At 39.2% G+C, this 17080-nt stretch overlaps 1 protein-coding gene and 1 long non-coding RNA gene across 2 annotated transcripts in view; one reads left to right on the top strand and one right to left on the bottom strand.

Annotated features, from left to right (window-relative positions):
- The first annotated feature begins 7407 nt into the window (after positions 1-7407).
- EPC1 (enhancer of polycomb homolog 1) overlaps positions 7408-17080 on the top strand; it is a 65066-nt gene continuing 55393 nt past the window's right edge. The window contains exons 1-2 of the mRNA XM_068173176.1: positions 7408-7549; positions 8281-8384. The gene's annotated coding sequence lies outside the window, so the exon portion shown is untranslated. The remainder of the gene's footprint in view (positions 7550-8280; positions 8385-17080) is intronic.
- LOC137462636 (uncharacterized) lies at positions 7429-16010 on the bottom strand. Its single transcript, XR_010993739.1, has 2 exons — positions 14937-16010; positions 7429-8173 (listed from the first exon to the last, which is right to left on the bottom strand). It is a non-coding gene; the product is annotated as an uncharacterized lncRNA (long non-coding RNA).

Below are 17080 nucleotides of genomic sequence, written 5' to 3'. Positions count from 1 at the left end.
CTGGCAGTACAAGTACTACATCTAGCTTGTAGGATATTTCCTTTTGGTCCGATAGTTTTTTCTTTGTGGAAATTACAGAGGATTTTTATAGACAGAAGAGAAAGGCTCTTCCAGCTCCTTGCTAAGAGATCCTGCTACCATTGGTCCCTGTGAGTGGAAGGAGCAGGGCAAGGAGCACATTTCTTACTGTACATGAACAGCACAGGAATAAAGGTTATTGCTGCCTCTGCAGCACATGTAGGGAGGGCAAAATCATGGCCAGTGTAAGATGAGACATGCAAGGCTCGACATGAAAAGGCAGCATGGTACCTTCAACTAATATGTACTTTCTTGTGCTTGATTGCATTTCTAACCAACAAGCCAATTAAGTTTGGTCAGCTTAGTCTTCAGAGATTTTCTAACGTTAATAAAAAGACTAATCATAAACACATTGTTTAAACTTAAAAATAGAGAAATTGCCAGTAAATACATACTGTAAGTCAGAATCTCTAGAGGACCAACAAGATTCTTAAAAAGCAAAGAATATTTAATCAGCAAAATTAGGATACAAGAAAGAATTTTAAAATAATTAGGTAAAAAATAGGTCACAAGTCTAGTATTTGTCCCTGAGTGGTTTGAAATATTACAGCTGATAATAATAATGCAGAAGAGCAGACCTGTCAAATAGGCAGTTTCATATTTGAGAATATGATGGATGCTGTAATAATACCAGAGAATGTATTTGAACCACTTTGCTTTCCAACAGCAATTAATAATGGCATGAAAAAACTGCCACTGTATTCTAATATCTTAAAATGATTAATGCCTTATCATTTGCATCTTGGAATTTCAGATGAGATGACCAATTACTGCCTTGAGCTTGCTGACCAGATTTTATGTTGCCTGATTTTTAGCTCCCCAGTAAAATGTGCACAAACCAAAATAAAATTATATATAAGAAGGCTAAACTTATTTAAAAACCAGGAGGAGAAATCAAAGCTTTTATGACTGCAGTTCATAGTCTTGTTGAATCTGGAATTGTAAAGCCCTTTGCTTCGGACATCTCAGACCTACATATCCCCAAATCTGTATGCAAATACAGGCTTTTCTTAAATTCCCCTTGATATCCTCCTTCCAATGCTCATCAAGCTTTGGCTGACAAAACTGCCTTCCATTCACTATGTCACCAGCATCAGAACATTTCAGAAAAGAAAACTGAATTGTGACAGCGCTGCCTTTGCCACACAGATGGTGCATTTGTTTGCAGCAGCAGTAAAAGTGAACACCAAGGGTGACTCTGAACAGCTCTGAGATGTTTGCAACAGTGGCCCTTTATTCTAAATGACAAATGTGAATTCAGAAAAGGACAGATAAAATCTGCTGAGCACATAAACCAGTCAACAGGCAAGTCAGCGGAACACAGATGGACTGCAGCCATTATTCACCTCATCTGAATCCATGGTGTTTCAGCTGGAATTTCCTAGGTACAATAAATCATATGGGAAAACGGTCTCCAATAGTAGCTCATCTAATAAAATCCATGAGACTCCCTTAATTATCAGAAGGTGAATGTATGAGAAAACAGCACAGTGAACCAGTAAAGTAGAAGCAACCATTGCACATTCCCTTGTTTTGGCACAGCACACCTTAAATAATCCAAGAGTAGCAACAGGTCTGTCCTGCAGTCTGGGAACAGTGCTCTCACAAGAGCCACTGCAGGCACAGAAAAGGACTGAAAGCAAGTGAAAAAGATGTTTTTACAGTTAGTTGTGCTTGCAAACATAGCATTGAGTATTTATTCAGGATCAGTTTTAACACATGGGTGAGGATCCAGTGCTTGGATTAAAGACACGGAATACCTTTCCACATAAAATTTCAGGATCTGCTTAAAATTTCAGGACCAAAGCTTATATGACTCTGTTTCAAATATCAGCACATAACAGGGACAGTGCACAGAATAATACCAATCAATTAGCTGGCTAAGTTAAATGAAAGCTTTCACAGTGGGCTTTTCTTTTTTTCTGGATTTTTTTCTGATTTATTCTGAAATCACACCCAGTATTTCCCCATCAGCTTCAACCAACTAGACAGCTAAAAAAGGAGAATTTTTCAAAATGCATCTGTGCCAACATGGGGTGGCTACATTTTTTTTTAATAATTATATAATCATATCGGACTTGTCATATGGATATAGCTTTAATTCTGAAAGGACAACATACTTTGAGTCCTATAGCAATTCAAGAGAAGATACATTCCAAAACCTAAGAAGATTGTTAATTCATAAAAATATGTAGATTATGACATGACCAGTCTGTGCAGGGGGTCTGATTAGGTACTTTCAGGTCATCAACAAATACACAAAACAAAAAACAGGAAGGGAAGAAAAACGATACTCCAAGATGTGTGGCATACCTTGGCAGCCAACAGCAACAGATGTTCTCGAGGTTTATTTCTGGTTTTTATTTTCAGAAGACCTACACATACTTTTGTAACAAATTGCTTTTCCACTTAAATTTACTTCATTCTTTTTCCACACCTTTTGCCGCCAAACATCATCCTAAAACCATGAGAACTGCCACTGGCAGGACTTGTGATGTGAGAAGAGTGAAAGACATACCAACCTGTGACAACACTGTTTTAAATCCTCTTGGTCCAGTCATAAAGCATTTGAAGACAGCGTCCCAGCACAAGGAAACAAAGTCAGCAGTAAAACTTTGTGTCTGAATCAAATGCAAACACTGCTTAAAGTAAGAGTAACATGGAAAGGAATCCTTTCTGATGCTCACAGTGCTGTGGAGTTTGAATGAGACAAAACCTGCAGTGAATGGGTTATTGGTAAAAGGTAATTTGGATAGGCTTTGGATAGGCCCAAGTAGGGGTCCACTTAAGGTGGGTCCATGTATCTGTGCAGGGGCAAAAGTTAAATTCTGAGAGCAATGTTAAGTCCTATTGAGAGAAGCAGGGAGATGATACGACTGAAAAGAGACTACTGCAAAGGATATAGTTATTAATGGGAGGGTTTACCAAACCAGGCATATCTGTAATGGTAGTGCTGCAAGAAAGCAAATAAAATTTTGGGATATGCATAAAAAATACAAGGAGTTACTTTAGTGTTGGCAAGTAGAGTCATTGCCGTTGGCATATTGTGCTTATCTCTGATGTGTGTGGAATATTGAGCATGAAGATTACTGGTAAACTAGAGAAGTACTAAAATCACATAAAATCCCTAACAAACAGTAACATTTTGTGAGTCTGATATACTCAAACAAAACCTGGACTTGGACAGAGAAATGGAAAGAGGAGGTTTAATATGTAAAAAAGTGTGTGATTTAAAGTTAAATTTCAAGTGAGTCAAGTAATCACTGCAGCAATTTAGTGAAGATTTTGTGGATTCTTTTACCACTATGCATTTTTAGTCAAGACTGCATGCTTTTTAAAAAATATCTGACCTGGGTCAAGAAAGAATTAAGCTAGGGGAGCCGGTGTCCTCCTTTATAATACAGTCAGGCATCAATAATCCATTCTTCTGCTATAATTTATGTATTTTCCACATTACAGCAAATGAGCTTTTTTGGTTCTTCAAGAGCAGTTATGCAGCTATGAGAACATTACGTACTGAATAAAAATGCAAACTATTTATGCATTTGGTGATTTCAACTGAAAAACATTCAATGCCACTTTTATGAAAGAAAACAAATTATGATTTACATATGAGTTGCAAGAGCACTTTGATAACCTCCAGCACTTGCTATCTATCTAATGTTTTACTGACTTAACAGGACTGGTAATTCACTTCACATCAAGAAAATATTGTCAGAAGGAGATCAGTGTAATTTGTTTATTACAAAGGTAGAGATAGAGAGCTTCTTGGAAAATATGGCAATAGAGTTAAATCTTTATGGGCAAGATAAAGATTAATGCAAATGAAAGATAAAGAATAATAAAAGTAAATATACTGCAAGCAGAATGTAAAAAGTAGTTTCTCTAATTTCAGTAAGGAGCTGTTATTTGAGTGCTATGATGTTTTAGCCACTTTTTGTGGTGTTAGTCTAAATCCTAAAATGTAGTTGGTTTTTTCTTTGCTCCTGCACAGATATTCTATTTCCCAGTTTTTGAGCAAAATCTCAAGGCAAACATTCACACCAAGCAGTGGACAAAGCTGAAAAAAAAAAAGTGCAGAATGGGTGATGGTGCTCTTTTCGGTTACTCTGAGCTGTAAGAATTTTGGGGAAATTTGACATCAAGTCAAGTAGGGGTTATTCTTAAAGCCTGGGAACATATGGTTCAACTTTTCTTGGAAAACTTATCCAAATTTAAAAAAACCAGTCACAACGTGTATTTCAATCCCTATCTCAATTCTTAACATTTAACACTTGATATACACTGTTTTCAGTTAAAACTGATGATGATATCCAACATGAGAGAAAACAACCCTGGCTTAAACAGTTACACATCAGCTTATCTACAGCACTAGTAAGCTCCAAATCTGAAGGAAATTTGGGACAGTTGCAGTTCAGTTCAGCCTGCAACAAAAGAATCCAGCCAAATTCTTTCACATTTGCCACACCACAATAATTCCACAGACATTCACCAAGGCTTTGCTTATTTGAGGTTATTTACTGTGCAGTGTTTAACCCCAAGCTGTAGCACAACTAGCTAACAGACTTAAGAGCCTCACAGTAAATGCAAAGTTATCTAAGGTGTTTTGTACAGAAGTACAAAGAATTTGAAAATATGTGCCTGCTACTACTGCAAATGGAGAAAATAAAGCAAAAAGTGTTTAATAGCATAGCAACTAACTACAGCAACATAGTAAAGGATGTCCTGAGAAGGCTCTGAGCCTATGGACCACATTCCCCTCCAAAGCATGATTTGCTGTCGTGGCTGTAGCTATGCCCTAAACCAGAGTCCTTTGAGCCCCTCCACCTTGTATCTGAGGGCTCTGTCAGAGCTGTGCTGGTGTAAGGCATGCAGTAACCTACAGGGCACTGCTGGCAGATGAAGGTTTCTCCAAAAATAAGTGATGGAAGAAGCAACCCTCCCAGTGTGCAAGGTCAGCTTGGTCCCAACCTTCCTATGTGCTTATCCACTCACATTAACAACTTTGAGGGGACCCTTTAGTAATCAGGTATCCATACAGGTGGTATTCACATGCCCTCTGAACAGAGAGAGACTTAGTTTTCTCAGGATTTCTCCGGAGAGAAGCTGTGAGAGAAGCAGAGAAAAGAGAATCAAAACAATTCTTATCTCATTCACCGCTCCTGTTTGTGCCCACGTGGAATGTGGTATGGAGATTGTTTACCCAAGGTGATTGCTTGATTGGATTCCGCTGATGGTGTTTGGATTCATGGACCAATTGGATCCACGTGTGTGTCGGGACTCTCGGGCAGAGAGAGTCACAGGTTTTCTAGTCCGTTAGTTAGTGATAGTTCTTGTTAGTGTAATAAAGTTATAGTGTAATAAAGTTATGGTATAATATAGTTTAATAAAGTAATTAATTAGCCTTCTGAAATCATTGGAGTCCTGCACATAATTCTTCCTGCCGGCTGGACACCGCATTTTACTATACATACACTAAACACTACCACCAGGAGTAGGACTTAAGTGTTCACTAAATACAAACTAGGAGGGAGGTGCAGACAATCAACACAGAGTCCCTAAACTCACAGTTAAGAACAACACTTTTTTTTTCCTAAAAAACTGTGCTACATCTCTTCAGGCCCATACAATGAGAACTACTGTCTACTTTTTTTCCTAGGGCTTGTTTATTGCTAGCAGGCCTGGTTTATGATTTTTCTGCTATACCTTTTGGATCATTTCTTTGCTTCTTCTGTCTCAAACATAAGCTTTGTGTCTGAATTTTCAATGCTTTCAATAGCCTACTTTCTCCTTATCTATTTTCTGTCATTATACAAAGATTAATGCAGATTTGATTAGGTTTCTGTAGTTCACCTGCTGGTTTTTCAAACATCTTTGTGCTTTCTTCCATGTTGTCCTTCTTGCTGGAGTTTTCTTTCAACACCCACAAAACCTGATTAATTTTCCTCAGCAAATCCCACCTTATGTCTTCTTCACCATGAAGTACACACAGAAACAAGAGTTCGACTGATGGTGTGCTGCAAACTGTGCCTTCCCTGCTGATCAATACAGTCTCATTGTTTCCCTCATCTGCCCATAGCCATCTGCTGTCTTTTGTCTTATACTTTTTGAGTTCTTCAGGGCAGGAATTATCTTTTTGCCCTATAATCCTATACAATATAACATGATAATCACAGTTCAGGCAGGATTAAGGCTGCTAGATAACATGATAATACAAACAAATTACAACAACGGAAAATTTGCTCCAAGTTATCTGCAGGTTTTGTTTTTGTTTGTTTTGTTTTGTTGTTTTTTTTTTTTTTTTTTAATCTAAGACTTAGAAATATTAGGTGGTTCAGAAAAAGCATCACCAATTCCACTGCTTTTTCAATGCCTCTGACAAAGGTTTAGAATAGCAGTAGGTGAGAATATTAATTCAAGTCTTTTAATATAGGGCTGGATCAGGCTCGGCAGGTCTGACAGCCTGTCTCCATTGTAACTCCTCCTAAAGGCAGGAAAAGGATTCTCACGGGAAATGAATCAGCCCCTACGGAGCCCACGAGGCAGCGTGCAAGAGGAGTTGTGCTACTGCCTGGCAAGATTGGTGGCTCAGATACAGGACCACGTAGTGACATCTTTATCATAATCCCCAGTAGAAATATGTCATATTTTCCTGTTTAGTTTTATTTAAAGGTGAATGTCGCAAAAGTTAAAGGGCTGCAACACTAAACGGGGTCATAATAAGAGAAAATCCAAGATTATTTCCACAGAGACCATGATTCAGAGAGACTGCTGTGAAACACAAATGCAAAATTACAAAGCGTGTATTTATGTGCAAGAGGCCTGAATTTCAGTTTCCGCGGAGAATCCTCCTTCCAGGGGCCTCTTGGTGCCTACATGCTCGCTGACGAGACTGTGATATGCAAGGGGGATTATTTTCTCTTGCACTGAACAGGGAAGTGTCAGAATTTGCCCGTCTTTTCAGAGCCGAGCTCCAGCAGGCACTACCTGACTCAGCTCACAAACTAGAGCCACAGCATCAAATTTCCCAACCCACTTAATTTGAAAGCCTGCCAAGATAGGTGAAAGACCTTATAAATATGTAAAGCAGGAAGTTCAAATTACACAGTGATGTAAACTCCCAGTGATTGATGCCCTTTTAAAAACAATAAAAATCCTCGAGAAACTACAGTGTTGGTGAATGTGCTTCCCTCCCGATGCTGTCTGGCGGTGCCGTGCGGAGTTTGGCTGATGTATTGTACTTTTCGTGCGGATTTTATTTTGGATTTCTACCACTTCCTGGAGGCCAGGGGGAGGCACAGTGGGAGGAACCAAAAAACTCGGTGCCACAGCCATTTTGTTTGTGGGCAGCATGGTAGAATTCTGTCAGTCAGTATAAGGAGGGGTTTTTAAAACAGTATTTATGGAAAAACTATTCCTGCCGTAACGGATGTATCTGTTGAATTTAGTGTTAATTTAGTCCTTTCATAAGGTAGGTATTTCTAATTGTAAGTAAATTGAATATTTGTTGGGATTCAAGCCTCCCCACTTTCCAGGAATCATGGATTTTGTTTCAGGCATGACTGGCTCTTTCGGATGCTGCGAGGCTGCCGGAGCCCGGCGGGGCGGGGGTGCGGGGTGCCGCGGGGGGAGGCCGAGGGATGCGCCGGGCGGCACAAACTTGCTGCGGGGTTCGGAGTGGGGGCGGGGGCGGGGGGAGGGACGGAGGGAAAACGGCGAAGTCTTGGAATTATTTTGTCCAACTGTCTTTCTTTATTAATTCTCAAGAGGCAGCTGCTCTCTCCGAGGGGAGGATGAGGCGTGGGGTTGCGCGGGGCGAGCCGTAGTTTTGCAGTGTCACCGAAAACCAGCGCTAGACTTTGGTCCTGTGTGCTCCAGAGGCGGGTGTAAAATGGCACACTGCATATTTCCAGGCGGCGGCGGGGGGAGCGCCGGGGCGGGCGGGGGCGCCGCTGCCCGCGGAGCCCATCGAGCCAACGCCAGCCCCGGCAAAGTTGTGACCCCGGCGGCACCGGGTCCCCCGCCCCGGCTGCGGCCGCCCGCCGGCATCGCCCGCCGACCCTCGGGAAGCCGCCTCCTTCCTCGCCCGGCGATCCTGGCGGGGTGACGGGGAGGGGAAGGAGAGAAGAGAGGGAGGAGAGGGGGAAAAAAAAAGGAAAGAAAAGAAAAGTCTCACTTTCTGCATTTGCGAAATATTTTAAGGATGTTCGGGAAGCCCTTTGCAGCATGGAGGTGGCTGGTTGTAGGAGAGCGAGTATGCAGTCCATATTGTTACAGCCCTTTTGCAAGGGTTGCCTTCTTCGAAGGTAAGTTTGTGGTTTTAACCAAAAATATTCCTTTCTGCGGGTTTTTGGCGTGTATTAGTGCTGTGAAGGATTTTCGTTGTGTTGATGAACAAAATGTAGTCTTGTATTTTTCATAGCTTTGATCTCATGTGAATCCCACCCAACGGTGTCTCCTTAATAGCGACAATTACTGAAGTCAGTTTTGTTTCCTCTTTAAAATTTTATACACAAGAAGATTAAAAACAATTTAACTTCAGTTTATGAGTATAAGAACTCAAATATTTTCCAGATGGACTTGGGTTTTATTTTTTTTTTTTTTGGTTCTGGCTTTTTGTTGGGGCGGGGGGGCAGGGGGGAATTCTTTACCACGTACTAAACGGATCCAGGACCAAATATGTGACTGTCTATATAAATATAATGCAGCTCTCGTGTATAAAGAAGCATATTATGTTGCTACTGTATGGTCTGATGGTAGCTAAAAGAGTTTACAATGCCATTTGTGATGGCTCTTGATGGATTACTTTGGTCTAAAGTAAGGGGGAAAACTGCCCTTGGTATGGTGAAGGTGGAGATGGGCATAAGAGGGTTTATATTAAGTTATGTCTCTTACTAAACAGTGACCTTTTTATTTACAAATTCCAGCTCTTGTGATAATTAGCTTAAAGCATTAGTTATATAAAGGTTCTTATTTCCCCACACTTCACTTAGATGTCTTGGTGTTGGGTTGTTTGTTCTTTTTTTTTTTTTTTTTTTGGGGGGGGGGTGGTGTTTGAGTGGTTTGTTTGGTCTTTTTCTTCCAAGAAGGTACATTTGGGAGACATTTTGTAAATTTTGGCATTTTTCTAGGCGCTTTCTTTTTTTTTTTTTTTTACCCGGTGGGAGATCTTTTTTGTTTTGCATTGCTCTGTGCTGGTGGCGCTGTGGGGCTCCGAAACAATTCGTGTCCCTGGCTCTAAAGGCGGAGGGGGCCGGAGGGAGAAAGGTGGGGCACGGGTTGATCTATTGTATCTTTTCCTTTTCTCTGTGTCAAAAGTAACCGCAAAATAGTTAGAATTACGATGAAATTGGATCTCTAGAAAATTGTAGTGTCGCATGAACTATGGCCCGGCAGAGGCATGACCTCACCCTTTCGCTGGTTTGTGTAATGAAGCAGATCCTTAATTTTTTTTTTTTTTCAATCCCATACCTAGGGTCCAGTTTTCCTCAGTGATAAGATCTTCGGTCCCACCCCCAAAATGATTTTACAGTGGTTGCAGATGAAAGATTTTAAAATTATTTTTTGCAGCCAATATGGAAGGCTTTGGCACACACTTATTGTGCAACTAGTCCATTGTTTGCTTGTTGTGAAGTTAAAGGGTCCATCCACGGCTGGTTATGAAGCCCTAAGGTCCTCCTCGCTCTCCTCCTTGCATATGCAAATCTCCTGATGAGGTCTATAGGAGTCTGGGTTGTGTATGAAGGTGGGGTTGAAAAGAAGGAAAAACCTAATGTAGTCCTTCAGATTGTAAGAGGATTCACCTGAGGTGGGCGGGTTATTTCTTTCCTGTTGCTAAGTGGAGCATGCATTTTACATGTCTTTATACAAAGATACATGTTAATGTGTGTTGTTTTCTTTTGTTACAACCTACAGATCACCTCGGTTCTAAGTACAAAAGGATTAGAAGGCTTTCTGCTAACATCCATATTAGGTGTAAGAAAACAGAAGTGATTAATGTTCTAAGATGGGTGGGAAAACACAGTCAAGCCCATGATTAGAGCATATATTGGAAACTCAACAGGTTCAGGAACAAATTTGACATTAAATTTAACACCTTTTCAAGGAATCAATGTGCCTGTTATTTTAGAGTGATAAAAGCTGATAATTTTAGAGGCCTTTACATCTATTTTACATTTCAATGTCTTCAGTATTTTCAAAGAATAAATTTGACAAATACTAGGCAGTTCAAAACAGTCTCTAAACTTATTGTGAATGTTTAAATCTTCAATAATGCATTTAGATATCAGTTCAAAGAGTTTGCTCATTAAGTTAATCAGTTTTATGGAAACTGATATACAACTTCCGTAGATCTCTGTAATGGTCTCTTATTCATTATTCCTTTTTAAAAGAAGGTAAATTTTGCTTCTGTCTTAGGTAAAATACATCTTGCAACCTCCTAACAGTAACAAACATATATCCAAGAGAGCAGCCAACTTTTATTATCTCTGCTCTGCCAGACAAGATCTGTTTTTATGGATTCCTGGCTGGAGCAGAGACCTGGTGGCCTATGACAGCACAGTTTGACCTTTACTTCTGTGGTGTCCTGGTACAACTCTTAGACTTGAGGACAAATATCAAGACATAAAACCCTCTTAGAAAGCGTGGATTTGGGCCATCCTACATTTCCATTTCTGAGACGTGATCACTAGGATTTAAGGTTGGCATTTTGGGCACAGTTTATGCCAATAGAAGTCGTGCCAGTTGTTGAGTTTATTACAATAATTATCAATCTTAGAGGTTCACTGGGCTGTTTAATTCTGATGCAACTTTTCTTTTTTGACATCATTTAGATCAACGCTCAGTGTGCTCATCCATGGACAACAGTATTGAACAAATGATAAACTGAGGTGCTTACTTGAAGGTATTTTAATGCTCTTATCCTGCACCATGAAAGTGATGATTTCTTATGGCTGCACCCTGTGCATGCAGGCCATGAACAAACTGAGTGTTGTGGTCTTGCTGCTCAGAGTCAGTTCGAGCTCAGTGAAGTCAGCAAGAACGTGAAATCTGAATGGAAACTTGCTTCACACTTGCTCCCCTCTCTCACATTCAACTGAGGCAAGTCTTTAACTTTGGTTGTGGTTTTGTAACTTTGAAGTTACAAAGTGATGCAAGTGTCTGGTTTTACTCCCATCAAATAGTAAGGTGAGAAGAGTGAAGAGCTGATCTTCTGCAATTCAGTGGTTCTCACACCTATCTCCTCCTTCCTTTTTGAGCCATTGTGTTGCCAGTAAGGAGTAAGAAGTGTTTAAGATTTTGCATCCTCTCAAAGCTAGCAACTAATTTACCTCCTTCATCTTCTGCAGAAATGCCTGGAAGAGTAATTTCTGTGGCGTAGCTCAATCTTTATTGTGTTTTCCCCACCTGCTCCTTCTGAAATACCAGTATGTGGAATTCCAGGACCTAAAGCATAAGAACTTTTTTTTTTTGGCAAGTTTCTTAATTTTCTCCCTTACATATGCTTCCTTTCTCAGGTGCCAAAACTAATGTATTTTTCTCCTAATACAGTTTTCCTTTTACCTAGAAAGTCTATATAGTCCAGACACCTTTGTAAGATATCTGGGTCTCTTGGCTTAAAACTGTTTGAAGTATGGGATCATACTATAAACCAATCTTTTTCAAGAGCTTAATTCAACCTGACTGACCAAAATGTTCTTTGTGCCTTGGTGAGACTACTTTTACTAATATTATTAGTATTACGTACCCAAGTAAGAGTCACGGTAAAAATGGCTGTCTAAAATGGTCAGTAGTAGTTAGTGCAAGATGTGTAGATGCCAGGCAGTTACAATAAGCTTCCAAAGTTAACCAAAATGTCATGCAAGCAGTTCCTCAGAAGTGGGTTGGTGGTGTAGAAGAATGCTGTTTGGGGCTCAGCTCAAACAAAAGCCATACCCCCTGCTTCATTGACTCATATGTTGTGCTCTCCAGTTTCCTGTGCTGATAACATACCTTGATGCCCCGAACTCCTGTCGGCTATCTTTTGAGGGCTCTAAAGTATTCATTGTGTCCTTGATCCAGCAAGGGTTCAAAGGTGGGGGGGCTATCTCTATGTTGGACACCTTGTGACATAATCTTGTTTCTCCTCACCTTTCTTATTTCATAACTTTGCTAGCTGTACTTCTCCACATCATACCTGTCAGCATCAACTTGTAGCAATGAATAATTAATGTTAAACTTACTTCAAGGAACACCTGTTTCCCAGCAGTGAACAAAGGACAGTATATTACATGCCTGCTTCAGACTCGTCTTCTACAAAGTTAGGTCTCTCCATATCTCCTCCAGACTGATATTTGCATGACCTTTTGGTGTTATGAAATTATCTGCTCTAAATCCTATATGCCAGAGGAACTGCTGTAGCTAGCACATCCTTCCACCTTTTAGCATTCTTCATATTTTTCCTCTCTTAGAAAATAGCACAAGTTAATTCATGCTGCAGTGAAGAGACAATCCAAGATTTTAAATTCTTTAGTAAATATACAGGGTGGGGGAATGTCAGTGCTTTGAAATGTAACTCCTGTATTGCTGTTGTGAGCAACAAAATATGCCTTGGACAGATGTGACCACACACCCGTGGCTTCAGGTCCTGTGGGCTTCTTTAAACCCTTCACTAAGTCACATTTCCAGTTTATTGTGTTACCACTGGACTATCCAGGAGCAAGATAATACCAACACTATAAACTTCCTTAATAGGAAGATTTGTTCATCGAGTCTCTACGAATAGTAGCTAGAGCCTGAACTTGGTGGTCAGAAGGTATTGCAGTGCTTAAGAAGTCAGTACATTTGCTAAAAATTATTCTCTCTGCTTATCTCCCAATATAAACAACAGAGAGATGGGAACTGCCAAATAACATGTGAGTCCTAGTCTTCACTACTTGTGCAGTGAGTTGGGATGCTGTTGTGGAGCTCCTGGATGGTAAATGGAAAATTGCTCTGATCCAACCAACACCATACAACAGAAAACAGTAGTTACAGATGCAATGTCTATTGCTGTGAGCACCAGTAAAAATAGCAAGAGCTCTAAATGTAGTCCATGGGAATTCCAGTTTGGAGCAAATGACTGAAAATGGGGCATGATGATGTGCCATCTTATGTTGTTGAGCAGAACCTGGATCACTATTGCTAGGGAATGGGAAAAGGATGAGTTAGATTTTACAATGCATTGAGCACTGGGATTTCCAGAGGAAGAGAGAAAAGGTAGGGTTCGATCTCATCCCCATTCCCAGGACTGCCTCATGGATTTTACTCAATAATGTTTAAATGTAAAATGCAGGAATTCCAGGGAACAGTGAGCAGATTTGTTCTTCCCAGAGAAGTCTTCCTGTTGTCAGGTTCCATTTTGATTTTTCCTTGGGTTAGAGATCTGGGAAATGGGACTGTAAGGTGGTGTTAACTCACATTTCCCTGGATTTACAGTAAGTTGGGCTTCTGAGTGTATCAGAATCCCTGTATTGTATACATTCATATAGAACTTCTTTCACTCACCTTTAGATGAGTATTGTTAAATCTGTAATCCTCAATGGAAAGAAAGAGATCAAGTAAATCATAGCTTTAAAATGACAAAAGGACTCCAACAACAGCAAAAACAACAAGAAAACAAACACAACCAAATTTTGCATGTCTGCTGTGATAAGAACTGTACCTTAAATTTAACTATGTATCCTGATCAGGTCTCCATCTGCCTCCTGTGAGTAATTGAGATATGAATGCCCTCATTTAATCAAAGATATCCCATGCCCGTGAGTTTGCCAATACTGACCTGTGCATGATTTAGGTAATGAAAAGTTGGCTCTTAAGCCTCACTCTCCTTCAGAGCCTTGAGAAAATTACTAAATGGAAGGAAGACCTTTGGCCTCACAGGGATGTGCATCTGGAATATCCATTAACGCAAATAAGAGTGAGCTTTCCATGTTTGTTCAAACAGACTTAAAAATCAGGTGACTCAGATCTGGGGATTTCACAGCATCCCTTTCTACTTAAGAATCTTGGTGCTGCCATAACCTGATCACTAAAAGGATAACTTCTTGAAAGGGTCCTTTCACCTGACAGTTTTTCATCTGTAACACCAGGGGTAGATGGGGCATGTTTTCTGACTTGATTTATTACTAAGATTTTTTTCTTCTCAAGAAAATTTAATTTTAAAGGTTATAATTCAGAGCAGCTGTGTTATTTCTGATGGTCTCAAAGGCATCCACACAAGGCAGAAGATCTTGATGTCTTTAGACAAAGTGCTTGTGTATTCACAATTCAAGAAAAGTGCTGCAATCAGCGTCTTTTAAGGAGAAACCATGCTGGATAATAGAGGGGAGAAAACATACATCTGATAACTCTGCATAGACACTTTCTGTTTAGCCCACATTCATCTAAGCACATAATGAATGAAGATTCCAAAAGAAAGTATTCTGCTTTCTTTTGTCATCTCTGAATCAATTTCCAAGTTAAAAACTGGATGTTGTGGGAATCTGTGGGATTTGGAAGATCTAGTCAAGCACACTTCCAGATGAGCTACTTTAATGTGAGAAACTGTTTTCCTTCCCATCTTTCATATTCTCCCTTGATTTTTTTTTTTATTAGCTTGTGTTTCTTTATGCTAACACCCTTCTTGAGTTGCTTATAAGTCAAAAGCTCAGCAGACTTGGCACTTGTGACCAGTGGCAGGCTGGTGCACATTAACCCCAGTGTTAATGACAGGGGTCTGTCGAGCTCTCTTGGTCAGAGGAGCAGAATGTCAGAACAGCCACAAAACTGACACACTGCACAATAAGAGAATGGGAACTGAGTGTCTTTGTCAGAGATGGATGAGGGGGTTCAAGTCTTACCTGTAACCTGAATGATTTGAGAAAATCACTTCCCATTTGGCTCTGCTTCTCAGGTTGCCCTAACAGCAGATTTGGGGATTTCACAGCGGAGGTGAGAAGAAAATGCCAGTGATATTCACAGCACTTCTGGTTTCCGTTATCCCACCTACATTAGTGACAGAGAAAATAATATAATGTGATTTGTCTATTTTTCTTCTCATGGCAACTTCATGTTTGCATCTAGACCAAAACACTTCCCTCTCAACATCTGCCCATCTCCCACATGTTGTTTCCACTCTCTAAATGTTGAAAAACCTCAGAAATTACATTTTCTTCGGATTAATCCTATCAGAGTTTTACACTTTTAAGCATTTGCTATAATTTAAAAATATTTAGATAAGGATATCTCCAGTCTCATCTGATCAATTTTATATTCAGAACTAGCCTCCTCTACTGGATATTTACAGTCAAACTTAATTCATTAAGCCTTTTTTCCCACTAATGCAGCATTATTAATTTATGCTTTATATATAAACATTGGGTTATAAATATGATCATGATTATTTGTATCCCAGAAGACAAGCAATATTTTTATAACATTCACTCATGCTTAATTTAGTATAAATCAAACTACAGTGTGTAAAAAATTCACTTCTACAATGGAAAGAATATTTGTGTTCTTGCAAGCTAATAACAAGCTTTGGAAATGCAAAAGCTGTTATTTGTAATTTTTTCATTTCTTTGGTGAAATGTATTTATGTTAAGTAAAGATGGTATAGCCTGTATAAGGTACTTAATAACACATTTGTATTAATTTGATGTGGAATTTGGAGTTCACTTACATTGTAGGTAGGTACATCCCACTAACATTAAAATAAAAACAATCAAAACATATATGTTAGGAAATGCCTCTTCATTTCAAGACGCAAATGTACTTTCCTGCACCAAAAGATTTCTGAAGCTAAGCTAATTCCTATCTAGATATAAGTCACTGTTTTCCCCAATTGTGTGAGGGAAGCAGATAACCTACTTTCATTCTGATTTAGGAACTGCAAATTAAAGCATTTGTCTTTGTTATAGTAATATATAAAGTTATATAGTAACTCCACATTAACTTAACTCCACATTATTTAACATCAGCAATGTAATTTTGAAGTTTGAAAATACTTGATCATACTAACCAGAAGCCCTGAAGCACTTAAAATGATTTTTCAAGATGGGATTTCTATCTTGGAAGTGTAAGGTAAAAATCTAAAAAGTTAGAGCATGTAATAGTAAGACACTCAGGTCTTCCTATTGAACTGAATTTGCTATTTTATATGCATTTACATAGAGGCAGGGTAGAAGTAAAGTTTCTGAAGTCATGAAAGGCACAGAGCCTGTCCCCAATTTATCCCTTTATCCCATGTTGGGGTGTGAGCACTGGCAGTTGAGGTTTATGTAGTGATGCTGTGTGTGTTTGTGATGTTGGGGGTTTTTTTATTTGTTTGTTTTTAGCTTAATGGTCAGTTGAAGGATTTGGGACAGTGTGCATTCCTGTTTACAGCTATAATTTCTCTACTTCTGTTTTCCCTTTTTAGCCTTCCACCTTATACTATGCAGAATATCAAAGTTAGATATCCTTAGCTCTTTGATGAACTAGCAATTGTGTTGTCAGGAGAAGGTAGGGCTTTTATATTTGGTTGGTTGTTTGTTTTAGGGTATTTTAAATTTGGTTGTGGTTTTGCTTGCTTTTTTGTTTGTTTGCTTGGGTTTTTTGTTGTTTGTTAGGGTTTTTTTTTTTTTTTTGCAAGAAAAGCATAAGGGCTTTGCCCTTCTGCTGGCTCTTCTACTAGAAATAATACAGGATATAATTATACGATTAAATTTACTTGACTCAGAGATTATTCATGTGTTTTAATCTGATGTTTGCAGAAGTCCATGCCTAAGTCAGAGGTGGTAACCAGCCCACCTTGCTCAAATTGTGTTTACATAATGAATTGTGATTTTAGTATTATTATTGTTTTGTATGTCAGAATACAAAATATTTTGGATAGAGATTAAAAAAAAAACAAACATAAAATCAAACATTTTTTGATTTTGTTTTGCTCCCTTTTTTCTTACTACTTAATCCTAAACGATTAATTTGTGAAATTACTTGTTAGTAAAGATTACTAAATCAAGAA

The sequence above is a fragment of the Anomalospiza imberbis genome, chromosome 1 (genome assembly GCF_031753505.1).
Source record: "Anomalospiza imberbis isolate Cuckoo-Finch-1a 21T00152 chromosome 1, ASM3175350v1, whole genome shotgun sequence".
Taxonomy (NCBI): domain Eukaryota; kingdom Metazoa; phylum Chordata; class Aves; order Passeriformes; family Viduidae; genus Anomalospiza; species Anomalospiza imberbis.
The sequence above is the reverse complement of the archived record's forward strand: the minus strand, read 5'-3'. Positions and strand labels throughout refer to the sequence as shown.